The sequence below is a fragment of the Bos javanicus genome, chromosome 10 (assembly GCF_032452875.1).
Source record: "Bos javanicus breed banteng chromosome 10, ARS-OSU_banteng_1.0, whole genome shotgun sequence".
NCBI classification, from domain to species: domain Eukaryota; kingdom Metazoa; phylum Chordata; class Mammalia; order Artiodactyla; family Bovidae; genus Bos; species Bos javanicus.
Window position 1 is genome coordinate 60,801,359 of NC_083877.1, and position 20,183 is coordinate 60,821,541.

Consider the following 20,183-nt stretch of genomic DNA (forward strand, 5'->3'; position numbering starts at 1 on the left):
CCGCCCAGCTCAGGAGAATTGGAATTCCATCTACCCCTGCTCTTGCCTCCCCAACATTTAAGTTTCAAGTGGAGATTGGAGGGAAGAGAGGGAGAGACGAGGAGCAGAGATGGGAGTAATCGGGCATCTTATTAAAGGAGGGGGAGGCAATCCAAGGGAGTCCTTTCAAGGGGCTCCCTGTGCCACTGCTGTGATGAGTGCCAGCTGTGAGCAGCACCCAGCATGGCTCACACGGAGGTGGCCCAGGGGGTTGCTGAGTTGGCAAAATATCAGAGTCTAGTTTCTGTTGCTATCATCACTGTTGTTAATGCAATCATTTAATCATTTATATGACACCTTTTAGTTTATGTAGTACTTTAAAATTTAATTTTGGCTGTACTGGGTCTTTGTTGCTGTGCATGGGCTTTCTCTAGTTGCAGTGAGTGGGGCGACTCTAATTGCAGTGCATGGGCTTGTCATTGCGGTGGCTTCTCTTGTTGTTGAGCATGGGCTCTAGAGCGAGGGCTCCAGTAGTTGCAGTGCTTAGCTGCCTCATGGCATGTTGAATATTCCCAGATCAGGGATGGAACCCGTGCCCCTGCATTAGCAGGCAAATTCCCAACTACTGGACCACCATGGTTATAAAAGTCCTACTCAGCACTTTTATACCCACCATTTATTTCAAACATGCTTGCAGTGCTTATGTACAGTTGGGGTATGTGGGTGTGGGGAGGCTGGGAATGGCTCTTTACCGCTGCTCACTCCTTACTCCTGTTTTCTACCTTCTACAGTAGACTGGGAAGGTATTATTAGCCTAGTTTCAGCAATAAGGACACTCAGGCTGTGAACATTTAAGTGTCTTGCCCAAGGTCACAGAGCTTATATATGGCCAAGTCAGGGGTTTGATCTATAGAGTTCTTGTGGGAACGTGCTGTGATGCTCCATGTTAATACCCTATGAGACACAGATTCTGCCCCATACCAAACAGTCTCTTGGTACTACATTCTTTACCCGCTTAGACTAGCTTGTGTCCCACAGCCTACTAGGCCTGAGGGAATAAGATTCTCATTGGCATATCTGAAATCTTCTACTGTGTTCTAGGGACACTTCCCTTACCTAGGTTTTGGCGCCTCTTTTGGGCTCAATTGTGTTTCCCCTGTACTCATATAGTAAAGCCCTAACTCCCAATGTGGCTATATTTGGAGATAGGCCTTTAAAGGGATAATAAAGTTTAATGTGAACCTAAGGGTAGAGCCCTAATCTGATAGGATACATGCTAAGTCACTTTAGTCATGTCCCACTTTTTTCAACCCCATGGACTATAGTCTGCCAGGATCCTCTGTCCATGGGATTCTCCAGGCAAGAATACTGGAGTGGGTTGCTGTGCCCTCTTCTGGGGGATCTTCCTGATCCAGGGATTGAACTCCAGTCTCTTATGTCTCCTACATTGGCAGGAGGGTTCTTTACTGCTAGTGCTACCTGGGAAGCCCCAGTTTGATTGGATAGGTGTCCTTATAAGAAGACAAGATACCAGCATGCTCTCTCTCCACACACGCACAAAAGAAAGACCACATCAGGACACAGAGAGAAAATGGCTATCTGAGAGTCAGGAAGAGAGCTCTCTCCAGGAATCAACCCTACCAGCACCTTGATTCTGGGCTTATAGGCTCCAGAACTATGAGTCTGGTGTTTAAGCCACCAGTCTGTGTAACAATATTAGGAATACTCAGATTTTAAAAAACAAATGAAGAAAAAAAAACTGTATTCGAAAGTTGACTGCCATGCTAGGTACATTTGCATAGGCTTTCTCTTTTAATTCTAACAGTAAGTGAGCAGCAAGGCTGGGAACGAAACTCAGGTCTGAGAGTCATAGTTTGTGTGTCAGCTCATTTATTCATTATTTTGCTGCTGTTTTTAACTATCTCCCCTCTCCAGAGCAAAAGGTAAAATTACAAAATTGAGGTACAACTAGAGAGAGAGAGAGAGAGATATATATATATAGAGAGAGAGAGTGTGTGTGAGTATGTGTGTGTGTTGGGGGCTGGAGGAGTTCATGAATTGTTCTATGTTACACATACTCCTCACTCTGCTTCAAACCCCTGAAATCATTCAGGAATTCTCCCAAAAGCCTTTTTTCCCGTCTTAAGTGCCAGCAGAGACCTGGACCAAGACAGCTGAACTTGTGCAGGTTCCAGGTGAAATACATCAAAGGTCAGTTGGAAGCACAGTAGCCTTTAACCTCCGGCCACTGACCTTCCGCTGTTGATCAACAGGCAGCAGCTATCAGGCCAGATCACAGGGGTGTCCGCTGTCTTTTGGGAAGAAGCAATAGCAGCATCTGTACTGCTGAGAGCTGGTTAGGGTCTGGTGGAAAGAAATCTGTTCATCACCTGTTCCTGTTCTCCCCACCCCAACACAGGCAAATTCTTACTGCTCTGTAATGTTTGTGGGCCCCTTCAGAGTCACTGGTTCCAGTAATTCATACTGGCCTTCCTCTTCTTCCTTGGCCCTGGTCAGAGGATGCAGCTATTGACACAAATACTGACTGATCTCCCAGCTAGCAGGCAAGCACATTGCTATTTTCATCTGAATTTCCAGCATGTTGGAGAAAGAGCTTGGCCATTCCTATCACCAGATCCCTGAGGAGGGAGGAGAGCCTGCAGGCTCCTTCTGTAACCTTCCTTTGACTTGGACTCAGAAGACAAAGGTGAACTTGAGTGCTGTGGGGACACAGCTTCCCTTTATGCTGCCACCAGGCCCCGGGGCTGCCTCCTCTCCGGCACTGAGGCCCTTTTGTCCTGACGGGGCACCCACGGCCTGACTGCCCACACTGTTAAAGCGCAGTTTCAGCTCCCTCTCCCCCTCCTCTGTGAGTCGCTGTGCCTGGAGAGGGGCTTTTGAGTTTTGGGAATGCACACTGGCCCTTTTCTTCTCTGGGCGCCTGCAGCTTTGATGCTGCGCGCCTGGCAGCCTGGCGCTCCGCTGCTCTTTTTCAGGGAGGCCGTGCGAAAGCGCGCACAGGGCGCTCCTCGCCCTGGGTTTCCCTGGAGAGGCGCACAGCCCCCCAGCACCACCCGCGGAACCGGCCTGGGAGGAGCCCTGCCCCGTGCCAGAGTTCATCTGGGAAGCTGATCATTCAGTTCTCTTTCCAGAACTTGTAAACAGGCATCCTCACTGACCCAACTCATTCTCTCTATGATCTTAAATTTCTTTCACTCTAATCCTATTATTAAAAATTTCCAAACGTGCAGAGAAGCTGAATAATACAGTGGATACACAATATCCATTAGCAAGTAGCATTTTGTATGGAAGGGTTTAGCTATAAGGGCCATCACTGCCCTATGGTTGTGTGTATGTGTGTATAGAAACTCAAATACCACCACCTCTGTTTGTTAAATTATGGCACATTTGCATAATGGTGCGTTCAGGCGAGTGGAACTCTTTGCCACTCCGTGGACGGTAGCCCGCCAGGCTTCTCTGTCCATAGGATTATCCCCGGCAAGAGTACTGGAGTGGGTTGCCATTTCCTTTTCCAGGGGATCTTCCCCACCCAGGGATCAAACTCCTGTCTCCCTGTCTCCTTCAGCTCCTTCATTAGCAGGCCTATTCTTTTACCACTGAGCCTCCTGGGAAGCCTGTTGCATAATGGTACCACACAGCAATTAAAATAACATTGTACATTTAGTGACATGGAAAAATGTAGAGGAAAAAAAGCGGTAGGAAATTGTATGCACAATATTATGTTATTTTTGAAAAAATGTTTGTGAGTAGGGAAAGAAACTACCCTGAGGTTATATATTACAATATTAGCAAGATTGCATCTGAATTATTATATGAATGAATTTGATTTTCATCTCTGGCTTGTTTTTATTTTTTTTCAATGAAGTACTTCTATGTAAGGTGAGAAAATGGATTTAAAACATGTATGGTCAGCTCAAGAGGCTGACATGGCTCCCTTTCCAGCACCATTTATTGTAACAGGAGTCCTGGGCTGCTCCATCTCCTATGCAAACCCAATTACCTCTGTTGTCCTGGCCATTTAGAGCTCTACCAGTCCTACCCAGGTTCCCAAAAATGAGCACCGGGCCCTCTTTCCCTTCACTGTCTCCACTTTTCTGCAGCAATCTAGATTACTCCCTTTCATCACAGACTCTTTAGACAGGGAGTTTCTTAGCCACTGAAGAATAGAGTCCTAACATGCCATTCACTCCTTGCCCCCTCCCCGCTCCCTCTCACACCCCAGCCCTGGAAGATGAAATTCTTCTTCTTCAAGAGAAGGCCAGGGCCTAATCCCGGGGCTCTATGCTGCCCATGGGCCCCGAGTTCTTTCTTTGTGAGAGACCTGGCCCCATTTAGACACCCAGAAGAGCCGCTGCTTTGGTGTGGGTTCTTCAGGAAACGTTAGCACCAGCTGGATAATATTTTCATCACCATACAAAAAATGGTGCTTTCAGAGACAACAGCAATAAGAGCTCTCTTTGTACACATAGTTTTAGTTTAGTTATTTTTAGTTCACAGACTAAATTCATATAATTTTATAGTGGTTCCCAGAGCAGCATCAAAAATCATTTGGAGATGGGCAGAGTTGCCAACTTTTATTTTGCCATGTAAAACCATTTAAAATCTACCATTTTTTTATCATCATTACTTCAGAATAGAAAAGACATTTTACCACATATACAAAATAGAGCAAGCTCAAATAAATAAATAAACCCAGCATTTAAATTTAACTTTATAAAATCCTTACTATATAAGATGCACCTCTCCATCTATATACATTTAATATTATTACTATTTCTTTATAAACTGCAAAAGCTTTTTCACAAACACAGGCTTAGGAACCAACATTTGGGAACCATTTTTCCATTGTGTTTAATGCATATGATCAACTACTTGCAAGTGAGAAAACTGAGTTTCAGAGATTATCCGCTCATAAGTGGTTGAATGAAGACTCAAATTCAAGTATTTTTGATCCAGAAAGAGTGATTTTCTCATGTTCCAGATTGTGTCTGTGTAACCAGGCTGCCTTTGTGGTTATTCCAGGAAATAGTTGACAGAAAATAGGCCTGATTTGCTTTTTCAAAGTCTTGGCTAGACTTGGGTCACCGGAGTAAACTCAGTGGATCAAATTTTATCCTTGATCCAAAAATCACTGAGCTCATTGGATGGTATTAGCCTTTCAGAGAAGTTCCTCCCTACTTTCATTATTTGCTTTACCAGCAAAACTATGCTTACAGTTGGTTTCAAGGGTAGGAACACATATTAGACTTCTAAACTACCTGTATGTAGCTACTGACTGATGCCTGAAGTCCTTCAAGTTTGCTTACCTACACTGATGTGTTTGAAAAACAGATCATTAAAAACTTGGGAATAGAGTAAAAAAAAAAAAGTGAATAGTATATCCTTTTAATATATAGAGAAGCATTGTTTAACAGACTTAACCAAGATTATTTAATAATCGAGGGAATGTAGCTGTGTGACTTTGCTTTTTACTATTAATTAAGGGCTCAGACTCAAGTTACATGTTGACTTGTAGGCCTTGTCTAGAATAGAGGCAAATAATTTTTGTCCAGTAGAAAAGATAACCCCAAAGGTTATGGTTTTATGGTCCTGTAGAACATTAACAAGTTTTGTCCCTAACTTGGCAGACTTAGTTCTTTACACCTTTCCTGGTAGACTATACAAACTCCTGTTCTTCCAATCCCCATTTGAAACAACCTTACCATACTGCTGGTTCCATCCCTCAGTTTTATTCAGTTTAACAAACTGCATAAAATTTATTTAAAGGCAGTTATCACCAATACCACTTAAAAATATTATCAACTATTTGCCTCAGTGTGAATGAGAACAGATTTTGAGGGTCTGAGGAGGATGAGGGAGACGTTATGCAATGGGAAGGGGAGATTAGCTAAACTTGTTAGGACAGTTGCACCAGAATACCTTCATTTTTTCACATAGTTCCTTTCTCCTTAAGCACTGGCCAGGAGAATGGCATCCTAGAAACAGAATTTACAAGGAATAATGATTGGAGAAGAGGTTGAAAAGTTAGTTGGGGCTAGCCGTGCTGAGGAACTAGAGTTTTATCATATATATCATGAGTCATTAAAGGTTTAAATCCAGGAACTGATACTATCATATTTTTGAACTAGAAAGATAATTTTGATGAGTATATTGGATGTGTGGACAGAGAGTCTCAGTGAGAGATGACCATGGTTTGACCTGTATATGAATACAGGTGAATGGAAAGTTGAGGATAAAATCAAATGGTAATTCAAAGGGAAAACAGACAGATTTGGTGAGTGATGAGATATAGTGCATGAAAACAGCAAGGAGTCTGAGATGATAACTGGATAGATGGAAGGATGATGATGGTGATCAAAGTCTGTATTTTTGACTGGGTGAACTTGAAGATTGTCAGAAATTTGAACTCATGAATTTCGACTGAAAAGAAAATTTGAGGGCTAACAGTGCATTGGTTATGAACAGAAGCCATGTACATGAATACGAGTGTTGAAGAAAAACGTATCATTGGGAAACCTCTCCACCACTGGCTAGGAAACAATTGCATAGTTCATCAGAAGGCATCCTCTTTAATGGTGATGAACTACTGCCCAATGAACCGTGAACAGTCCATGGCTTTTCTGAGCCATGAAAAGTTCACTGCCTGACACTAGCAAAAAATATTCATTCCCCACAGCCATTTTACTTTGTGAAACTGGAGACTTAGGAAGACAAAGCATATAAATATATGTTTTGGGAATGGAAGATTAGGCTGGAATCACCTCTTAGAGGTCATGTTGCAGTCCGGAGAAGCGCAAGTGACCTGGCCTAAACCTTACAACCCCTCATGTCTTCCCGTCTATTGACAAGCCTGATAAGAGCAGAGCTGAGTATGGCAAAACTTGTCTATCCTATTTTGTGCCCCTCCCTAGACCTAGTTTCTGCAATGCCTTTTATTTAACCTCCATACTCCACCTATAGGATTAACATGATGTCAGCCTGCAAAAGTAGAGAGAAAAATGTAATTAATTGCCACGTAACATCACCTAGCTTCAATAATTATCCACATACAGCCATCTTGCTTCGTCTGTGCCCCATTCCCTTACTTTTTCTCCACTGTTAGATTATTTTATGTAAATTTCAGTGATCACATTACCGTGTCACTTATTTTTAAGTAAATTTCAGTGATCACATCACTGTGTCACTAAATACTTCCATATTGTTGTTGTTCAGTTGCCAGGTCATGTCCGACTCTTCCAGACCCCATGGATGGCAACACACCAGGTTTCTCTGTCCTTCACCATCTCCCAGAATTTGCCCAAGTTAAATCAATGATGCCATCCAACCATCTCATCCTCTGTTGCCCTCTTCTCCTTCTGCCTTCAATCTTTCCCAGCATCAGGGTCTTTTCTAATGAGTCAGCTGTTCAGCTCAGGTGGCCGAAGTATTGGAGCTTCAGCTTAACATCAGTCCTTTCAAAGAGTATTCAGGGTTGATTTCATTTAAGATTGACTGGATTGATCTCCTTGCTGTCCAAGGGACTCTCAAGAGTCTTTTCCAGTACCTCAGTTTGAAAGCATCAATTCTTTGGCGCTTTGCCTTCTTTATTGTCTAGCTCTCTAGAAAGACCATAGCCTTGACTATACGGATCTTTGTCGGTGAAGTGATGTCTTTGCTTTTTACACACTGTCTAGTTTATCATAGCTTTTCTGACAGGAAGCGGTTGTCTTCTAATTTCAAGGCTGCAGTAACATTCGCAGTGATTTTAGAGCCCAAGAAGAGAAAATCTTTCACTGCTTCCACCTTTTTCCCTTCTATTCATCATGAAGTGATAGGACCAGATGTCATGATCATAGTTTATTGAATGTTGAGTTTTAAGCCCACTTTTTCATTCTCCTCCTTCACCCTCATCAAGAGGTTCTTTAGTTCCTTTTCATTTTATGCCATTAGAGTGGTATCATCTGCATATCTGAAGTTGTTGATATTTCTCCTCACAATCTTGATTCCAGCTTGTAACTCATCGAGCCCAGCATTTTGCATGATGTCCTCTGCATATAAGTTAAATATACAGAGTGACAATAAACAGGCTTGTTGTACTGCTTTCTCAATCCTGAATCAGTCAGTTGTTCCATACAGGGTTCTAACTGTTGCTTCTTGACCAGCATACAGGTTTCTCAGGAGACAGGTAAATGGTCTGGTATTCCCATCTCTTGGAGAAGGAAATGGTAACCCACTCCAGTATTCTTGCCTAGAGAATCCTGTGGACGGAGGAGCCTGGTGGGCTGCTTTCCATAAAGGTCACACAGAGTTGGACACGACTGAAGCGACTTAGCATGCATGCATGCATTGGAGAAGGAAATGGAAACCCACTCCAGTATTCTTGCCTGGAGAATCCCAGGGACAGAGGAGCCTGGTGGGCTGCCGTCTATGGGGTTGCACAGAGTCGGACACGACTGAAGCGGCTTAATAGCAGCAGCAGCAGCATTCCCATCTCTAAGAGTTTTCCACAGTTTGTTATGATTCACACAGTTAAAGGCTTTAGTGTAGTCTATGAAACAGAGGTAGATGTTTTTCTGGAATTCCCTTGCTTTCTCTATGATCCAGCAAATTTTGGGAATTTGATCTCTGGTTCCTCTGCCATTTCTAACCCAGTTTGCACATCTGGAAGTTCTCAGTTTACATAATACAGAAGCCTAGCTTGGAGGATTTTAAGCATAACTATACTAGCATGGGAGATGAGAGCAATTGTCCAGTAGTTTGAACGTTCTTTAGTACTGCCTTTCTTGGGAATTGGGATTGAGGATTGAGCTTTTCCAGTCCTGTGGCCACTGCTGAGTTTTCCAAATTTGCTGGCATATTGAGTGCAGCAGTTTAATAGCATCCTCTTTTAGGATTTGAAATAGCTCAACTGGAATTCCATTACCTCCACTAACTTTATTGGCAGTAGTGCTTCCTAAGGCCCACTTGACTTCACACTCCAGAATGTCTGGCTCTGGGTGAGTGACCACACCATCGTGGTTATCTGGGTCATTAAGGTCTTTTTTGTACAGTTGTTCTGTGTATTCTTTTCATCTCTTCTCGATCTCTTCTGCTTGTATTAGGTCTTTACTGTTTTTGTCCTTTATTGTGACCATCTTTGGATGAAATGTTACTTTGGTATTTCCAATTTTCTTGAAGAGATCTCTAGTCTTACCCTAGGATTATATTTTATCAGAACTCTCCACCATGACCCGTCCTTCTTGGGTGGCCCTACATGGCATGGCTCATAGTTTCATTGAGTTACACAAGCCCCTTTGCCATGACAAGGCAGTGATCCATAAAGGGGAAATACTTCCATATGTATCTTTAAAAGATAAGGACTTTGGGGGGGCATAATTTAGGGAAAATTTTAAGATGTTCTAGATCAGAATGTATGGGCTCAATATCTACTCAGCCTTGCTACTGTTTAGTACAGCTTCTACCTTGGACCTCTGTTCTAATAATAATATATGTGTGTGTCCAAGCCTTTGCAACCCTATGGACTGTAGCCTGCCAGGCTCCTCTGTCTGTGGGATTCTCCAGGCAAGAATACTAGAGTGGGTTGCCGTTTCCTCCTCCAGGGAATCTTCCTCACCCAGGAGATTGAACCCATATCTCTTGCATTGGCATGCTGGGTCTTTACCATTGAGCCACCTGGGAAGCCCCATCTCACAATGATAGCCTGCTATTTGTCACACACCCACTGAGACCTTACAGTAATGCAGTGTATGTGATAGACATTATCTTCCTTATATAGATAAAGAGAAACTGGGGCTCAGAGAGGTGAAGTAACTTGCCCATATTTCTAATAGTCATCCACTCAAAGAAATCTAGACTTTTAAAATCATTCTTCCAGCCATTGCCTGCTGCCCAGTCTGAAATCTACTCCATATTTTGTATTTGCTACAGTAGCACTCCACTGCTGATATCAAAATCTGTATTAGTTTTCTACTGCTGCTACAACAAATGACCACCAACTTAGCTTCTGTTGTTTAAAACAGAAATTTACTATCTTACTATTCTACACATTAGAGTAGAGATCTGCCATAGGTCTCACCAGGCTGAAATCAAAGTGTTGGCAGGGCTGCGTTCCTCTCTGGAGGCTTTAGGAAAGCATTCAGAGTTTTTTTTTTTGTTTTTGCTCATTTGGGTAGTTAGAATTCAGTTCTTTGCAGCTGTTAATTCTAATATTCCTATTTCATTGTTGGTTGTCAACTGAGGGCCCTTCCTAGCTTCCTTGACTCATGGCCAGCCTTCTTCTTAAAAGCCAGTAATGTCAGGTTGAGTCCTTCTCATGCTTCACGTCTCTCCTTCTTTTTCTGTCTTAAATTTCCCAGCTCTTACCATAGCTGGGAAGGGTTCATTGCTTTGAAAGCCTCATGTGATTAGATTGGGCCCACCCAGATAATTCCCCCATCTCATGATCTGTAATCTTAATCATATTCTGTGATGTTGTGATTTATAGTAGGAAATATATATTTGGTCTAAAACTTATAGAATTTCTTGGGCTTTCCCTGCTATCCAGTGGTTAGGATGCCACACCTCCAATGCAGAGGATGTGCGTTCAATCCCTGGTAAGGGAACCAAGATCCCACATGCTGTGCCACGTAGTCAAAAATAAATAAATCCTGTAGAATTTCCTAAGTGAAAAGGGCAGCAAAGTTGTCTTTTGTCACATTGATGCGGTGACTTTTGGAAAGCACTCATTAGAGCGGTAGAGGGTTGGAATTTTAGTTCCAGTCCTCAACCTCTGGGAAGGAGGGAAGGTCTGGAAGTTGAACAGATTGCCGGTGACCAATGATGTAATCAAGCATGTCTATGTAAAGAAGCCCCCATAAGAGCCCAAAAGGATGGGGTTCTGAGAGCTTCCAGACTGGTGAACACCTGGAGATTTTGAAAGAGCAGTGCACTCAAAGACGGCATGGAAGCGCCATGCCCTTTCCCCACAGCTTGCCCTATGTAGCTCTTCAATCTGGTTGTTCCTGAGTTATGTCCTTTCATAATTAACCAGTTATCTAATAAGTAAAACGTTTCCTTGAGTTCTTTGAGCTGCTCTAAGAAATTAATCAAACCCAAGAAGGAAGTTGTTGGGACCCCCAGTCTCTAGCTGGTCAGTCAGAAGCACAGGTAGCCACTTAGGCTTGGGGTTGCCATCTGAAGTGAATGGCGGTCTTGTGGGGACTGAGCCCATAACCTATGAAATCTAATGCTATATCTGGATAGATAGTGTCAGAATTGAGTTGAATTTTAGGATACCTAGCTGGTGTTGCCAAGAGTTGCTTGGTGGTGTAGGGGAAACACAGCTCCTGCACATACTGGAATCTGGTCATTAGACCACTTTTACATTTGCCAAGTTTCTTGTATCATGTTTCCTATATTAGGAAGTAGATATCTTTGGGGGTCTTTGGTCTGCCTACCGTATTGTAGGCATCCCTATTTGAACCCAGTTTGGTCTGACTACATTCGGACTTTCTTCACCAGACACCTTAGTCATTTCATAACGACCCAGAGGCTCTGCTTGTTGTGTATCCTGTTCTTGCCACTGTATTTGTGTCAGTGCTTTGGGCTGTAAGTAACAGGTACCAAGTAACCAAGAGCTGCTTGAGTTGCTTAAACCAGTAAAGGTTTATTTTTCTCACATAATGATATATTTAGAGATAATTACTATTCTTATTACACAGATTCAATAATGCAGTGATGTCAAGTCCATGGGCTTGATAACTTGGCTGATCTTTCCTTCATGATTGCAAAATGGCTGCCATAGCTCCAGACAGTGCATCCACATTCAAGACAGGAAGATGTGGGAAAACAGAGGGGAGGCTCCAGTTCTCTAGGCCCCTTGTATTGTAAATCAGATGTTTCCCCAGAAGCCCCCATGAAACTTTCATTACATCTCACAGACCAAAATTGTGTCACATGCCCTCACCCCCTGCAGTTGCAAGGAAGCCTGAGAAAGTGAATATTTAGTTTTTCCTGGTGGAGATAGGTAAAGGAAAAGAGGATTGGAATGAAGTTCAGATTAGCCAGCTTATAATGCCAAATTTCAGTTGGTCTAGGGCCCTGTCTTTGGCTCTCTTTTGCCAATCCACAATTAGAATTGGTATCCTGCACCTGGGTCAGACACCTCCTGATGACTGGCCACCTGGCCAATACCCACTCACTCCTTGTAAGATATCCCTGACCCCAATTAACCAGTTATAGTGCCATCTGGGTACATCTCCTGTTACTGCCTGCTGCTGGCCCTGGAAGTACCTGGCTGCCTTTCAGAGGCCTAAAGACTCCACCAGTCCCTTTGGCTATGTACAGACAAGTTTCTATTCTGAAAGCACCTGTTTTTAAATGAGTCATTTTAAAGCTTTGTGTGAGTGTACATATGTGCAACATGGTACACATTCATGCAGAAAAAAGGGGAAAATAGGCCACATTGACCAAAGACATTTTAATTCTATGGTAGCTTTAAATTCCATCTAGGTAGAAATTCAAGTGGGTATATCTTCCCTTTTCTCCTTTGCCTTTAGCTTCTCTTCTTTTCTCAGCTATTTGTAAGGCCTCCTCAGATAGCCATCTTACCTTTCTGCATTCCTTTTTCTTGGGGATGGTCTTGATCACCGCCTCTTGTACAATGTCACGAACCTCCGGTCATAGTTCTTCAGGCACTCTATTAGATCGAATCCCTTGAGTCTACACCCATTTGAATGCAGAGTTCCAAAGTATAGCAAGGACAGATAAAGACTTTGTCAGTGATCAATGCAAAGAAATAGAGGAAAATAATAGAATGGGAAAGACTAGAGATCTCTTCAAGAAAATTAGAGACACCAAGGGAACATGTCATGCAAAGATAGGCACAATAAAGGACAGAAATGGTATGGACCTAACAGAAGCAGAAGATATTAGGAAGAGGTGGCAAGAATACACAGAAGAACTATACAAAAATGATCTTCATGGCCCAGATAATCACGATGGTGTGATTACTCACCTAGAGCCAGACATCCTGGAATGAGAAGTCAAGTGGGCCTTAGGAAGCATCACTACCAACAAAGCTAGTGGAGGTGATGGAATTCCAGTTGAGCTATTTAAAATCCTGAAAGATGATGCTGTGAAAGTGTTGTACTCAGTATGCCAGCAAATTTGGAAAACTCAGCAGTGGCCACAGGACTGGAAAAAGTTTTCATTCCAATCCCAAAGAAAGGCAATGCCAAAGAATGCTCAAACTACTGCACAATTGCACTCATCTCACACACTAGTAAACTAATGCTCAAAATTCTCCAAGCCAGGCTTCAACAGTACATGTGAACTTCCAGATGTTCTGGAACCGTGAACTTCCAGATGTTCAAGCTGGATATAGAAAAGGCAGAGGAACCAGAGATCAAATTGCCAACATTCATTGGATCATCAAAAAAGCAAGAGAGTTCCAGAAAAGCATCTATTTCTGCTTTATTGACTATGCCAAAGCCTTTGACTGTGTGGATCACAACAAACCATGGAAAATTCTTCAAGAGATGGGAATATCAGACCACCTGACCTGCCTCCTGAGAAATCTGTATGCAGGTCAGGAAGCACCAGTTAGAACTGGACATGGAACAACAGACTGGTTCCAAATCGGGAAAGGAGTATGTCAAGGCTGTATATTGTCACCCTGTTTATTTAACTTATATGCAGAGTACATCTTACAAAATGCCAGGCTGGATGAAGCACAAGCTGGAATCAAGATTGCTGGGAGAAATATCAATAACCTCAGATATGCAGATGACACCACATCAGATGACACAGAGGCAGAAAGCGAACAACTAAAGAGCCTCTTGATGAAAGTGAAAGAAGAGAGTGAAAAAGTTGGCTTAAAACTCAACATTCATAAAATTAAGATCATGGCATCTGGTCCCATCACTTCATGGCAAATAGATGGGGAAACAGTGGAAACAGTGACAGACTTTAATTTCCTGGGCTCCAAAATCACTGCAGATGGTGACTGCGGCCATGAAATTAAAAGATGCTTGCTCCTAGGAAGACAAGTTATGACCAACCTAGGCAGCATATTAAAAAGCAGAGACCTTACTTTGCCAACAAGGGTAGGTCTAGTCAAAGCTATGGTTTTTCCAGTAGTCATGTACGGATATGAGAGTTCGACTATAAAGAAAGCTGAACGCTGAAGAATTGATGCTTTTGAACTGTGGTGTTGGAGAAGACTCTTGAGAGTCTCTTGGACTGCAAGAAGATCCAACCAATCAATCCTAAAGGAAATCAGTCATTGGAAGGACTGATGCTGAAGCTGAAACTGCAATATTTGGGCCACCTGATACAAAGAACGGACTCATTTGAAAAGACCCTGATGCTGGGAAAGATTGAAGGCAGGAGGAGAAAGGGATGATAGAGGATGAGATGGTTGGATGGCATCACTGACTCAATGGACATGAGTTTGTGTAAGCTCCGGGAGTTGATGATGGACAGGGAAGCCTGGCGTGCTGCATTCCATGGGGTTGCAAAGAGTCAGACACGACTGAGCGACTGAACTGAGGTAGAAATTCTAGAAATTCTATAGCAGAGAAACTATTTTCTATCACAATATCTATTATCTTCTCCTTCCCCAGTAACAGACTTTGATTTTATGTGCAGAAGCCATGTACCCAGACAAAAGACTTCTTCAGTCTCAGATAAAGAAGACTTCATTTTCTCTTACAGCTAGTTACAACCATGGGACTAAGTTCTGGGTAATGTGATGTAAGTGGAAACATTGTATTGGGCTTCCAGGACTTTCTTTAAAGAGAACGGGCCTTCTTTGTCCTTTCATCCATTTCACTGCCTAGAGTAGAGGTGAAATGGCTGGAGCTCTATCTGCCAGTTTAAACTATGAGGAAAAGAGATATACTTTAAGGATGGCTGAGAACTGACACTGTCCTTGGACTTCCTACCTCCAGGGAAATAAATTTTTTTGTTCAAGCCTCTCTTATTTAGGAATTTTGTGTTATTTGCAACTGAACCTGACCCTAAGTAACTCATCTACTTTTTGTCTACATGATGTCTAACTCTACATGGCACTTTCATAGATATTATCCCATTTTCAACAGATAGGAGAATATACATTCTCCTGTTTCTAGCTGGTCCTGGTTCCAGGAGAGTCAATGATGGCCAACCGCAACCATTAGAGAGCTGTTTACCTACCCAGGTTGAAGACCATGGGAAAACTGGAAATATTGGGTTCAGCAGGCAAAAAGATGTTGTTTTCAGAGTTAATGACACCTCTAGGGGAAACTCTGCCTCCATTTTTTGAAGCTAGGCTCTCACTGTTGGAAACTCAAGCCTTCTTCACTACCTCACTTCCTCATCTTTAAAATGGCATTGGTCTCTGCCAAGAACTTTATATAAATATTGTCTTGTGGAAATTTTTTTTCTAAAGTAGAGCTTCACCAATCTTTTCATTCCTCACTGATTGGCTGTTGGACTCATCCTTAGTGAAAATTCTTCAGGAGTAGGTATTGCCCAAAGACAGCTCTTCAGGAGTACATCTGCTTTGTGACAGACATGGTATCCATGGCTGGAGTAAGGGTCCTAGTGCTCTGATGCCACCTGCTGCACTTTGTTCCAAGGTACCAATTGGTCCAGGATCTCCCAAAGTTATTTCTGTCTTGCTATATTTCCACCTTCCTCTTCTCTCTAGCACGTCCTTCCTCTATGCCAACTCCCACACTGGGTTCTCTTCCAAAGTTGGGCAGGCGTTTTTGCCCAGGGCCCCTTCTCCCTCACTCATCTAAGAAATCCTAGCAGGACCTGGCTGATTATATCATGGCCCACCCTGACCCAGCATTTCCTTGAAACTGCCTGTTATACCCAAGGAACCCAGCCTGGGCAGGCTGGCCCTTAAGGTGACATTCTGATTCACAGCAAGGCACCCTTGGAATGGGTGAATTGTGTGTGTCTCAAAGCAGAGACAGCATACACAGTGGTCTAAGCAGAACCTTGTTTTCCAAGGGTGGTGATGAGAGGGGTTAATGTACTCTGATGGTTTAATGACAATCATTGTTTTCTCATCTATTATTCATATTTTTATTCCTGGCAGTCCTATGAGATATTTTGTGTGAATTCTATAGACATGATCTGCAAAGAGGAGAAGGGAGCAAAAACTGACAATTAGTGAGCACTAAGTATGAGTTAGGGTCTTGCACACACTGGCTGCTATCACAGCAGGGAAAGGCATGCGGCTGTAATGAGTCAGCACTTGGTTCTAGACAAGCCCCACTGCGGGGCCTGTACAAGCCAATAAATCAGAGCAGCTTACTCTAAACTCGGAACCTTGACTGTGTCTTCTGCAGCACAGAGATGACAGGCCTTGGATCTAGACTTGAGCTCTCTGGTGCCCTGGGAAGCAGAGGAGTACAGTGGCCGCAGCACAGGCTCTGCAGCCAGGCAGAGCTCCTGGACAGATCCTGGCATCATTGCTCAGCAGTCAGGGGACCTTGGCCAAGTCACTGAACTTGCTCTGATCCTATATTCCACATCTGTAAGGTGGTGATGAAAATAGTGCTGGTCTTCAAAAGTTGTAATGATTGAATGTGAATGAAGGTAAACTGTCTTTTGTTCCATAATTCTTAGGTCTCATTAATATTATTTTCATTGTTACTAATTGAAGAGGATGTTCTGACATCCTGGGAAAAAGGAAGTTATCTGCCTTGCCCACCCACCCACCTGGAATGGAGGTCTACTCAGTTAATGAACCTGCTCTGAGGTTGTTGGGGCAGTTTTTCAGCTTCTGCCTTTTGACTGAAAGCTGCCTGGCTGGGCTGGCTGAGCCTCTAAGGCCATTCCCCACTCCCCAGCAGCAGATCTGGTTTCTTTCACCCTCATAAAAGGCCCAGGCAGAGATGACTATGAAAGCCAAGATTTCCAGGGTCCTTAGGGTCAGAGAAGCAGTCCTCAGAGGCCATGGCTGCTTTCTTACCTTACCTGGTCCCACCCAGTTCCCCTCCCTCCTCACCCTTTCTGGGACTCATTCCTGAAGAATAGGGACTGGTCTGAGCCCCCGCCAGAACAGTGCCTGCCTGGGTGAGCAGACTCCCCTGGGGTACCCTGTCCTCTAGGCATGAAGTGAAAGTCGCTCAGTCATGTCCAACTCTATGAGACCCCATGGACTATACAGTCCATGGCGTTCTCTAGGCCAGAATACTAGAGTGGGTAGCCTTTCCCTTCTCCAGGGGATCTTCCCAACCCAGGGATCGAACCCAGATATCGACCCCAGGGATCGAACCTAGGCATGAAGACCTCAGCAAAGATTCACATCAGCCTGCTGGGCTCCTATTGTTCCTTCCTTGTCCAGGCCCATGTGAATGTTAGGAAATAGTTTCTTTGGACCGTGTTGGTGTCCTCAATTTCTGTGCTGTGCTGTACTTAGCTGCTCAGTCATGTCTGACTCTTTGTGACCCTATGGGCTGTAGCCCATCAGGCTCCTCTGTCCATGGGGATTCTCAGGCAAGAATACTGGAGTGGGTTGCCATACCCTCCTCCAGGGGATCTTCCCAACCCAGGGATTGAACCCAGGTCTCCCACATTGCAGGTGGATTCTTTACTGTCTGAGTCACCAGGGAAGCACAAGAATACTGGAGTGGGTAGCCTATCCCTCCTCCAGGGGCTCTTCCCAAGCCAGGAATCAAACCCAGGTCTCCTGCATTGCAGGCAGATTCTTAACCAGCTGAGCCACCAGGGAAGCCCCAACTTCTCCTGCTTTGTGCTAATTTTTCTTTTTAGTTGGCTAGGATGATATAGACTCTACTCTGTAGGGAGTAAGAATAACAGCTTCAGGGGCAGGCAACCCAGGTTCAAATGGCCTTTCTTTACACTGCCAGTCATATACTTGGTGAGGCAGGCACTGTGTGGTGCATGGTGCCAAGTGCCCTACAGGGATTATCCTGTGAGCCCTTATAGCATCTCCATTAGGCAGCTGTTCCTAACAGATGAGGGCATTCAGGCACAGAGAGGTAAAGTAACTTTCTCAAGGCAGCATAGCATGGGATCTGTAACAACAAGGAGGGAACCCGTGGGAGAGAAGAAGAGAGGTGAGGTGGAAAGAAAAAGGAAGTTTGCTTTTTTTTTTTCTTTTTTAATTTTATTTTATTTTTAAACTTTACAATATTGTATTAGTTTTGCCAAATATCGAAATGAATCCGCCACAGGTATACCCGCGTTCCCCATCCTGAACCCTCCTCCCTCCTCCCTCCCCTACCCTCCTTCTCACGGTACTGGATGCTTGGGGCTGGTGCACTGGGACGACCCAGGAAGTTTGCTGTTAGGATTTTTCTCAGTCTGTCTCCTCAGCCCCAAGGATGTGGAGTCTAACTGGCTTAGTCACTCCCCTCAGTTTTGTCAGGAGGAAGTCTGATGGCAGAGAGAGGAGGTCAGTGAACATTGATGGGAAAATTTATGAAGATGCAAAAAAGCCTTCCCAAGGAAAAACCATTCTAACAGGTTTGGCAGACAGGATGTGAAAAGGTGCAGAATTTCTGGGGCGAGCCAGGGGGAGGGGAGCAGGAAGTCAGCGAGGATGCATTTTTAGCTGGTCAGGAGTAACCATTTAATTCTGTGTCTGGATCTCAAAGGAGTTCAGGCCATCAGAGTTATAAATATACATGAGCCTAATGCAGCCTTGTGGGCAGTAAAACAGTGAAGGTGGTGTCCCTGATTCCAGGGGCAGCCGGTTTGTTTTAATTTTTGAGTTAATGAGCAATTTCAGATGCAAGAGCCTTGGCCCACCGAGAAATGTAACTTTCAGCTGAGATTTTCTTCTCTTTTCTGATATGTGCTTTCCACATCCTCTCAGTGTTTCAGCACTTTCCTCTTCTCCATTCCAGAAAGAACCTGCATTTCCCTTTCTCAGCTCCTTTCCTGGATTGGTGTGTGCTAAGTCTCTTGCAGTTGTCATCATGTCTTCAGAATGCATTTGATAGGTACAGGAAGTTGCACCAGAGGGAGATGGAACCAGCAATCAATAAAAAAAGAACTATGTTTCTAAGAAGATGCATCATGGGGCTTCCCACAGGAGTTGTGTACCATATGTTCTAATATCTGTGGAACAATGGATCTAATTTTTAGTTCTTTTGCTTGGCTTTCCCAGCCATCTCAGCAAAAAAGAAAATGGACATTTTAACCTGCTGCCCAGCTTACTGATGACTTATACTAAAGATTGCTTTACTGTTTAACCCCTTCACTGTTATCACAGAATAAAATCTCTCCCTTCTCTTCCTCCAGCTTTATTTCTCCTGGCTACTAGTTTAGTATATTTATGGTGCATGAGTCATCAAGCTGCCCTTTGATTGGATAAAAACCAAGCACCCCTGAGACCATCGGTCAATTACAGCTATTCTCAGCTTCATTCACAGATTTATTAGCTTGCACACACAGAGAGAAATTCATTCAGCAAAGTTCATTCATAAAAATTTCAACACGCTGCGTATCATCCTGCACATTTCAGCCTTCTGTTGCAGAGAGGCTTCTGAAAGCTCTGAGAGGAGTCGGGGAGGGAGGGAAGCTCCGAGCCAGGGTGGGCAGGCTGGGAGGGGATCTGAGGAACACGGAAGGACCACAAGTCAGAGAAATAATGCGGAGGAGCGCCTGTCACTAGTACTGCTGGCCTGTGGCCCAGATGGGATGCAAGACAAGATCTTCCAAGAGAGGGCAGCCATCAGGAGAAACGAACTCAGGCAGAAGGGCCTTTGCCTCATATAGTCATTCTCCCCTCCCCCCCCCCACCTTTTTTTTAAAAATGAACAATCACTAGAACAAATAAAGGGTTAATAGGCCAGACATTGCCCCGCCCTGTGGGAACCGGAGGGAGCAGGTTTGAAAGTTCCTGTGTGCAGAAGGGAGGATGGGGGTGGGGGGCGCTAAATATTTCTGCAAGGCTCCCGCACCGCCAGCGACGCGGCGGGACCGGCTGGCTGGTTCTCCGCCCGGTTCCATGCCGAAGAGTAGGAGGTGAGCGATCCTCGCCGCCGCGAGGCTGGGTCCAAGCTTTCCCAGCAAGGAATCCCCGGCGAGAACACCGGGTGCTGCCCCTGGGCCACAGACTGGACCGAAATCAGCTGGGTAGGCGTTTTCCCCTGGGCTGTTACCCTCGAGGACCCGGAGCCGAGGCGGGCGAGCGCGAGAGCGGAGTTGGAGAGGTGGCTGCCGCAAGTTGCACGGGGCATTGAGGCATTTGTTTC

At 44.2% G+C, this 20,183-nt stretch overlaps 1 protein-coding gene across 1 annotated transcript in view; it reads left to right on the plus strand.

Annotated features, from left to right (window-relative positions):
- SHC4 (SHC adaptor protein 4) overlaps positions 1–20,183 on the plus strand; it is a 176,695-nt gene that overhangs the window by 19,634 nt on the left and 136,878 nt on the right. The window lies entirely within an intron of this gene.